Source organism: Emydura macquarii, unplaced genomic scaffold (genome assembly GCF_026122565.2).
Source record: "Emydura macquarii macquarii isolate MOO-44397 ecotype Brisbane River unplaced genomic scaffold, CSIRO-AGI_Emac_v2 contig_719, whole genome shotgun sequence".
NCBI classification, from domain to species: Eukaryota; Metazoa; Chordata; order Testudines; family Chelidae; genus Emydura; species Emydura macquarii.
Window position 1 is genome coordinate 9,979,096 of NW_027130856.1, and position 9,801 is coordinate 9,988,896.

The 9,801-nt window shown below is 39.3% G+C and overlaps 1 protein-coding gene across 6 annotated transcripts in view; it reads right to left on the bottom strand.

The window, feature by feature from the left end:
- ZMYND11 (zinc finger MYND-type containing 11) overlaps window positions 1-9,181 on the bottom strand; it is a 135,060-nt gene extending 125,879 nt beyond the window's left edge. For 4 of the 6 annotated variants that reach the window (XM_067542686.1, XM_067542681.1, XM_067542682.1 and 1 more), the window contains exon 1: window positions 5,619-5,823. The gene's annotated coding sequence lies outside the window, so the exon portion shown is untranslated. Of the gene's footprint in view, window positions 1-5,618; window positions 5,824-7,555; window positions 7,636-9,150 lie in introns of those variants that run through there. The other 2 variants (XM_067542683.1, XM_067542684.1) reach the window with 2 other exon arrangements.
- Window positions 9,182-9,801: the final 620 nt, after the last annotated feature.

Below are 9,801 nucleotides of genomic sequence, written 5' to 3' on the forward strand. Positions count from 1 at the left end.
TTTCATCTTTTTCTTTTGATTTACTTCTCTTTCAGTTTACTGATATGGTATATTACTTTAGTTACTTTTAAGCTTTTAGTCAGTCTCTCAAATCCATTTTGTTTCACTTTATTGCTAGTCCAACAACAGGATCCAATAAAACTCATTGCTGGAAGATGAGTTATTTTGCTAAGATTTATGAACTAAGTACAGCCTCCCATTAATTGTTCCACCCTGCTCCCATCAACGTACCTTAAAAAGAATAGATAATGGTGTCAGACTGTAAGTCCAGGAGACCAAAGTACAAATATCTAGTTTCCAGCATATGCTACTTCTGAATACTACATCTACCAGTAGACTACAGAATTTGCAACTAGAAATTTATTATAGCAAGATAGCTCATTTTAAGGTACAAAAATCATACACTTCAGTATGATTCCCTGTTTGTGTAGGTCTTTCACATACCGAGAAGAGAAAAATTAAAATAGAAAAATGCTATATAAAATTGGCAGGTGGGCTAAGAGGCAGATATAATATCTAAAAATACTTCTTTTTTTGGGGGGGAGTAACTGACTGGATTTCAAATGGATAGTATCCCATTACGAAACCTCTCCTCTCCCCAGACTTATTCCAATTCTTTGCCTCTGAATAACACAGTCCCCCTATAGATATGTATGATATTAATTTGATGCTATACTTGCCTTTTGCTTAAATGCCAATGAAATGGATTTTACCACTCTAGATTTTTATATATCTAATACTAAAATTGTGAGAATTTTTCATTATATTACTACTGATTGAAAAGCAGCATTTTTACACCCACCTCTGCTTAACTCGCCTATCTTTTGTGGACATCCACAAAGTCTTTTAAAATTATTCATCTGGTTCTGTGCAACAAGTTCAGAGTATATTCAAAATAAAAATTTAAAGATATTTTGTTGTTTGGAAAAAATAATTACTTCTTTGCATTTTGGAATCATTTGTAGTATTCTCATGCAATTGTGTCCAAGAATTTTAGTTTCTTTTAAAAGTCCACTGTACTACTGTAGATGAAGCCACAGGTATCTACACCTTAAAAAAAAAGTACAAGAACTGCAAATCTGAAAAATGGTAAAGGAAGGAGAGCCTGAAAAAATAGTTAACTTGTCTCCTTTGCTAGATAGATCTTGCAGTCATTCTGTATATGAACTCTCAGCAACTTCACTGGGATTTACCTACATGGAGTAACTGCAGGATTGAACTCTAAAGAGATGTTACCAAGGCTGCTAGGTCTAAAATTAGACCTATCAGCTTTGATTTGGATTCATGGGCGTGTCACAACATCTCTCCACTATTCCTGCTGTGCTCTTGTGGGCAGCCTAAAGATTCCTGCTCTCAAAGGGGAAAACAAAAATCAGATGTTACTGAAATAGAATCAAGTTTCAACACCACACAACTTTATTATTTTAAATAAGTTCAAACTCTAATTGTTTGCAATTTAAGGAAAGTGATTATTAACCAAGGGGGGTCAAGTCTTGCAATGACACACAAAATCAAAGACAGTAGCTACATATGTTAGGATAGTTTTAGATATCCATTGAAACATCTTGATTAAATAACCAGGAGCTTATTCACTTCTTCTGAAACTACGACATTGCTAAGAATCTGTAATATAGTGAAGTGTTTGCTTGGCCTCGTATTAAAAATAACTCCTTCCATACATTCTTAGCTCTGTATGAAATACCAATTTTGGTTTAAAATTAAATATTCTAAGTAATAGCCAAAAAATATTTTAGGGTTCAGTCTTGGTCATAGTGAAATCAATGAAAGCCACTGCTTCCAATAGAAGATTTACACCTAGTTTAAAACCCAATCTCACAAACATTAGCAGGCATAACTTTGATTCTGCCATGAGATGTATTTAGCAGACCCCTGAAATTCATAGAACTTTGTATAGATGTAAAGTCCACCTGTGCAGGGTAGGGGACATAGTACTTACTATACACTGTGAGAAGTCTCATTAGCATCAAACTCCTCCCAGTTACATACCCTATACCTAAGTGTTTTCAGGACTGGACTTTTTAATTTGTACCATTTTAAAACAATTTTAAATTGGATAAAATATAGTTTACTCTCTTATTCTGCAACTATTCTAGAATGCAAAGGTGTATTTTTCGCCATTTTTGCAGTCTTTTTAAAAATAGATTTATTTAATCTTTTTATAAATTAACTTCACTGGATTACAAGCCTCCTGCAGAAAGACTTACCTCCACAAGACTTATCTCACTAGAAAATTCCCTCCAAAATAGCATATTGTTTCACAAACTCACGACTTACAAACTTTGCAGGCCATATTCTCCAAACTGACAGCTCTAACTGTAGAACAATAAATAACTCATTTGGGAATCAAGTGTAGATCCAAATTTTAAAAGTCTTCCAGAACCTGACAAAAACAGTCTTGCAGTTCTGTCTTTGTTCACAACTGTTAGCACAAGCAACCCTGATGAACTAAGATGTATGGACTATATAAAAGATGACATGTAGCGTTGCCAAAGTGCCAAGGGCACCACGCTCCAAGTATCAGTGTTCAATTCTGACTACCTTCTGGGAGTCTTGAAAAATTCACCTCTTTGAAATGCTTATAGAAGAAATAACATTAGATTGCACTTTTGGCTAACTGCAGACAAAAGGGACATAGAAGCCATAATTCTTATTATGTCATCTTGTGGAATAAAGAATGTTAATTAGTACTGGAAAACTCCTAAACCTTCATTGCAAGGAGAATGACTAAAGGAAACTCACATTATGTATCAGAAGAAAAAAAATTACAACCAGGAGAAATTAGTGGCAGAAACTCTACACAAACTGGAATACACAGAGGGAAAGGAATTAGTTCCAATATACCTGAAAATAAACACAATTCTTGCTGAAGAACAATCATCTACCTAGCCTGGTTCAGGAACTTAAACTCTTAAAACTAAACACATCTGTGGAGTAATTTTGACAGATCTGACATTTCATGAGTCAAATTCATTGCTAGTGTGAATAGTTACAGCTCCATTAAAATCATTTAATTTAATTTCATATCATTTTGTATCATGTGATGTGTATGTTTGACAGTTGAATTTTGTACACAGATTGACCACCAATAAAGACCACAATCAACAAAGCAGCTATCAGATAACAACTCTTTCAGTCACTATGAAAAGAGATTAGACTTTATGACAAAAAGGCGAAATGTTCTCATTATATTAACAAACCTGTGAATTATTTAGATCTCCATAAAAAAAATCCAGTCAAAACAACAAGGATTTGTTTAGCTATAAAAACTTGGTATTAAATGTGAACCCATGCAGGGAATTATTCTGAGTATACTTTCACTTCTTACATAAAACAGCAGTCAGCAAATGCTTTACTTCCCTAAAGGCTTTCTGTAACATGCTCAGAATGGCTGATAACAAAATTGTTTTTAAAAATGTGTGAAGAGAGACTTGGTCCTTTGTGCTGAATGATGAGGGACAAGGAAAACACAAGGGATTGCAACCTGAACCACAAATTGCTTTTTCTGCCCCCCCCCCCCCCCCCCAACTCTAGTTGTGTAAGAGATTCCCCTCAAGGAATTTCCTACAAAGAACACCATAAGTTCAGTAACAACAGGCTTCACAAAGGTGGGAGAAATTTTTACCTTCCTCTTGTCCTCTCCACTTCAGTAAAGTCTTTTAAAAACTATTTTATTACATTTTCCCCATCAAGTAATACAATCACTACACTGTGAGAGGATGAGACTATTCTGAGATGTTAAAATGTCAAACTATCAGTGAATTATACAACACCCAGCACCGTATTTAATATTTGATTTTTCAGTCTGTTACTAGGTTTCTCAAACCTGGATCTTTACTACTAGTGTCTTAAGTGCTGTTCACTATTTTGCATTTGAACAAGACCAACACATTTAATGACAGATTCAGAGTGATTTTCACAACAAAAACTGTGAGCTCAGAAATGTCACACAAACTTTTCCAAGTACCTAATGTCACTTTTTGACATACTGACTTGTCTCTCAAACTAAGAGGGAGCCAGGAAAATGTAATGAAACACCCCCACTTTATTTCTGCTTTCAGTGCTCCACATAAGTATTTGCTTCTCTTTGCACACTTTCACCTCTTATGCTTAAAATTAAAAAAAAAGGGAAATAAATGTTGAGAGTGCTCTGGCAAATCTTTGAGACAAAAGGAGAGGAACAAAATGCCACTGAAGTCAATGCAGTAACACTTCTCATGGGAGGAGAGTGAGTAAATCATTTCCGAAGGGAGGGAGGGAACCCCACAAAGATTCGAGGGTGTAGGTGGCTGGATGAGTTTCTCAATCTCCATTCACATGCACAATGGGAGGTCGGAGCCAATCCCCCAGGTCCCTACTCAAAAGGAGATAGAGCAGATTCTGGGAGAAAGAAACCCCCAGGAAACCCATCCAGCAGGTGGGGAAGGAAGGTGCAGAGGGTTTGAGGAAGCAGGGTGCTGGCTGCCTGGGGCTAGTGAGCACCTCGCCAGCAGGGGATTTGGGGAGCAGGGATGTAATCCCCCCAATTTCCACTTTGGAAGAGAGTTTGGGGGTGTAACATGCACCCTTCCTCCCTGCCCATGTCTGCCTTCGGGGGCACCGGGGAAGCTGGAGTAGCGCCAATGCCCCCGCGCCTGTGCGCCCTTCGGGGGAAACTGGGGCTAGAGCCCTCTGCCCCCCGGGGGCTAGCCCTCCTCCCCAGACAGCCCTGCAGAGCAGCTGCCGTTCTCCGGCCCAAGCCCGTCTCTAAGCAGGCGCCAGGCCAGGCCAGGCCAAGCCAGCGACAGACCCAGGCGGGGGCAAACCAGCCAGGCGCCTTGCGTGCGAGAGAGACCGGGGCGGGGGGTAGGGGCTGTGGCCGGCCTGCGCCACACCCCGCTCGGCCTCTCCTCTCACTCGAGGCCCCGGCTCCCCCGCAGGCCCTGATGGACGATTCAGGAGAGAATTTCTCGGCCCTCCCCCCGCGTTTCATTCCCACCCCCACTACATCCCACAGCCCCCCCCGGGGGGGGGGGGCAGGTTATTTATTGTAACTTCAATGTGTGTGGGGGGGGGGAGAGACGCGATCAATCCCAGCTCTTTGCAGCTGAATCCCCTGGGGGGGGGGCTTTGTAAACGAGAATAATTAATAATAGTTAACCCCCCCCCCCCCCAGTTTCCTTGCTCGAGTGCCAAACTGGCTAGGAAATTATCCTCCCCCCCCCCCCCCCACACACACACACAACAAACAAAACCTACCTCCTCCCGCAGCCCCCCCCCCCATTTTATTTATTAATATTATTATTGCCCCCTCCACATTTGCTATCCCCCCCAGGCAGGATCCCCCTCCCCTACTGACCAGCCCTTCCCAGCCCCCATCTCCTTGGATCACAGTGTACATGATTTTGTAGGGTTTTTTTTTTTTTTTTTTTAAGGCGCCATGTTTATAATCCTCCATCATATTAAAAAAAAAAAAAAAAACCCACCCAGCACGAGACACGATGTCTCCCTCACCCCAAAGCCAGGGGGAGAGAGACAGGAACATTCACAGGGCTGTAAATTCAAGTCCCCCCCCACCCGCACAGGCACCCCTCCTGCCCAGACTCGAAAGTCTCTCTCACCTTGTGCTGTTGCTGCTGCTTCTGCTCCTGGAAGGGGGGGTGGGGAGGAGGGCAGGGAGAAGTTAAGGCAGGGGAAACTTTTCAATCGCTTCCCCAGGCCGCCGCCGCTGCCTCCTCATTCCACATATTTTTTTTTTCCCCTCAGAGTTTTATTGTGTCTGAATATTCTCTCCCTCTCCTCTTCTGTCTGTCCACAGTTAAGGTTTCTGGGATAAACAGGGTTTAGATGGTGCAGGGATAGTTGGATTGGGAGAAGGAGAACTCTAGTGGTGTCTGCTGGAGTTGCTGTTTGTTTCTGTTTCCTTTCCTTTTATTTTTATTTTTTTTTATAATAAATTTAAATCACATTCTTAACTGTTCATTAATTATATATTAGTTTTTAAGATTGCAATGGTAGGCCACGACCCTGCAGTGAGTTTATTGCTGGATCAGGAAGTTAGAGGGAACGTACATTAACCAAGGCAAGACTTTGGTTTGAGAGCGTGCACACACTGTGTAGAAATTCTGGACAAAATTTTCAAGAATTAACCACTGATTTGGAACACCCAAAAACTAAAGCATGCAAAATCCATAGCTACTCTTGAAAATTTGGCTGCATATGCCAAAGTGTGTATCCATGTGTGTTTGCAGAATCTGACCTTTTAATAAATAAATAACTATTAGCGCTAGGCACATTTTGTACATAATTAATCATATTTAAGGATAGTTTGTGGTTTGTTTAGATACAATATAGTACATCTTATGGGGTGTCTAGATATTAAATGAGTATTAGATTAATATTTAATGCTTGTGTAAGCAAATAAATTCTAATAATTCTGATGTACTTTAGACATAACAATGAGAAAGAAAGAAGCCTCCTAATTACAGGCTTGACCAACATTTCCTTTTGCAGTGCATCATATTCTGTCACAACATACGATCATTCAATCTTACAAACATTTATGCATGTGAATAGTTCCATTCTGATAATAGAGGACTATTCAAAGGAGTAAAGTTACTCATATCCTCAATACCAGAAACAAAGACTTACATGTGTGCTTAATTTTTTGTGGTGTGAATTGTCCAAATCATTCAACAGTGTTGAAGTCAATGGGACTACTGATAGTGCTTAAAGTCAAGCACTTGCATAAATCTTTGCTGAATCAGGGCCTTAAAGCCCTTTTAAAAATTTTGAATCAGTAAAGCAGCTTTGGTTCTGCTGGGGTTTTTTTTAAGTAGTGAGAGCATATTAGACTACCTAAAATAAATAGGAAAAACATAAGTAGGTAATCTACTTAAGTTTACTTGATGGGTTTGGTTAATACCAGACTACTTTTAGTTATTAACAGCACTGCATTATATTGCTGTATTTTATTACCATAAAACTATGGGGTTTTATTTTAAAGTCAGGGCTTTGATAAGTGTACAACGTTGAAGCTTTGCTGTCAATATGCTTACAAAACAATTGCAACCTTATCTTGAAAAAATGGTTATAAATTTCTGTTATATGGCTGGGATTTTTAAAGGAATTTAAGGTAGTTAAACTTCTTTAGGGGATTATGTACTATACTACGAGTCTTTTATCAGTAAGCACCACCATCAGTAAAATGAAGAGCTATGCTAACCTACCTCCTATCCCCCTTATAGCACTACACTCAATTCTGTATTTATCACACCATTGTTATGACACAGCCCTCTAGCTAGGTTTTTAATAGTTTCTTTCCCATTCAAGATAATGAAAAGTCTGAAGTGCTATAGCTCTAGTGGTGGCTAGACAGTCTGCCTTAGGTCTATTGGGTATAGTGCCTTCTCCAGAGTAGATGGGGAACCCAGGCCCACCCACTCCCTCAGTTTCCAACTCAAGGAACATATTTGGAAGAGCCAGCACTAATCCTTTTCAATCTCTGGCTGCTCCCTACACTACCTCTCCTTTTCTGCACACTTTCTAGCTCTCTTACCCTAATTTTCCTCTTTGGAGCAGTGGCTCCTCTAGTAGCAGCTGACCTACATTTTTAGAGAAACTCTCTTTCTACTCTACTTTTCTCTTCAGAAGGTTTCCACTCTAATTGAGGTCCGTAGCCTTTTATTGTGTTTCCCTGCCTAATTAACTGCCTTCTTGTTATTGGGTGAGTTAACTACTTACAGGTGAACCTGAGCTGCCTCATTCCCCTTTGTGGGGTCTGTCAGAGGTAAGCTAGGCCCCTGACTCCAGAAGGCCAGCTACCTTCTGACAGACAACCAGTTTCATTGAGATTTGGATGCCTAACTTCCTTAGGTTCATTTGAAAACCCAACTCTGTATCACTTTTAACAAATAGTTATGCATATACAGGATTAGAGCTTTCAGTTTGTCTACATTAGAAGTGTTTATTTGGCATTATTGTTTGCCAGATCTTTGAGGTTAGTTAACATGTGTAAAGACTAATCTGGATACTCTATAAATGTTTGTTCCAGGATACAAATTTTGTTTCTAGATAAAGAACAAACATTTGTATGCTAGAAGAAATGTTAAGGGAGTGTTCACACTACTCCTATGAATGTGTTACCTACTTCTATGCAGTGTTGTTGTAGCTATGTTAGTTCCAGGATATTAGATAGACAAGGTGGATGAGGTAATATCTTTTATTGGAGCAACTTCTGTTATTTAGAGGGACACACTTTCAAGCTTATAGAGAATTCTTCTTTAGTTCTGGGAAACATACTCAGAGTGTCATAGCTAACTACAAAATGGAACATCGTTAACAAATGCTTGACAAACTCAAGCTAGGTAATTAGTTAACTCAAGGTAAATAACCCTAGTGTAGAGCTCCACAGAAAAATGGGACTGTTTAGGGCCTAATCTTGCAAGATGATGATCTCTGTCAATTTGCATGAGTATCAGCACCTTGTAGAATCTAGCTTCAAGCAGGTAAACATTTGCTTGATGTAGTCCTTTGGCCTGGTCTTGATGGACAAAATAGCCAAACGGGTGTGTTTTTCAGGGCTTCTCTACACAAAGACATCCAGGAAATTTAATCCAAATTAACTAAAGGCACAAATTTGAAGTGGATTAGTTAAACTGCATTAAGCCCATGTGACCTTATTCAGAATTAAAGTGGTCTTAATTCAGCTTAGTTTAATTCACTTCCAAAGTGAATTAATTTAATTTTGAACAACAGTGTCCACACAGGGATTCAATGGGGTTTTGCTAATTCACTTCAAATTCACACGTGTAGTTAATTTGGTTTAATTTTCCTGGCTGTCCCTATGTAGACAAGCCCTCAATCATAGCAGTTCAACTGAGTTAGCTTTAACATGATTGGAATGACTTCTTAAAGCTGTTTAAAATGCAAGATTGAAGCTATGTTAGCTGCTCTGTTATAGCCTTGGCACTCCTTCAGTCATTTAACTGATTTATTTTAGTATTTCTCTATCTATCTATCTATCTATCTAAGGTTTCCCCTTTGCTAGCTAAGGTTTCAATTAAGGACCAGCACTAAAATAACTAATTTTAAAACTTCATGGTGATTAGCCATCAGGGTTTAGGTAGCCAGATAATGGAAAGAAAATCTCACCTTCCATGGGTGCTGGGTAGTTAGTTCCTTCATAGGCAGTTCCAACTGTTTGTTAAAGCAACTGCCAGATTAGAAAAGGGTCCTAACCCTTCCCCCAAAGTAAAGTGACTGGCTGCTGAGAGTCATAGGCAGCTAGAGTTACACAGAGTGGCCTGTCAGTGTAAAATGCAGGGTGTTTCCTTTCTCCTCCTCTTGGACTGGAAGGCCTCCATAAAGGCAAAACTAAAAAGACAAAACACATTGCTTAGTTTCTGAACTAGAAAGCAAGCTTTTGCTACTAAAGTAACTCAGTTTAGGAAGTCAGGAGTTATCCATAAGAAGTGTTTGAATAGCTGTAATGAGGAGATTGCATAGAAATGTAAAAGCAAATATTCAAAAGAGCCAGTTTGTTTGGTTCACGTAAAAGAAAATACAGTAACAGTAAAAAAGTCAATTTTTCATATTTTCTCCCTTCCTAAAGTATTTCCCTTCAGAAAATAAAACCTACTGAAGATAGATATAGTTCAGGCCAAGTCTAAACTGTAAAATTTTGCCAGCATAATTATGTTGGTCAGGAGTGTGAGGAGGTGTGATTTGTGACTGACATAGCTGTGCCAACAAGAGCCCCTAAAATAGACACAGTTATACTGCACTTTTGCCAGTGTAGGTTAT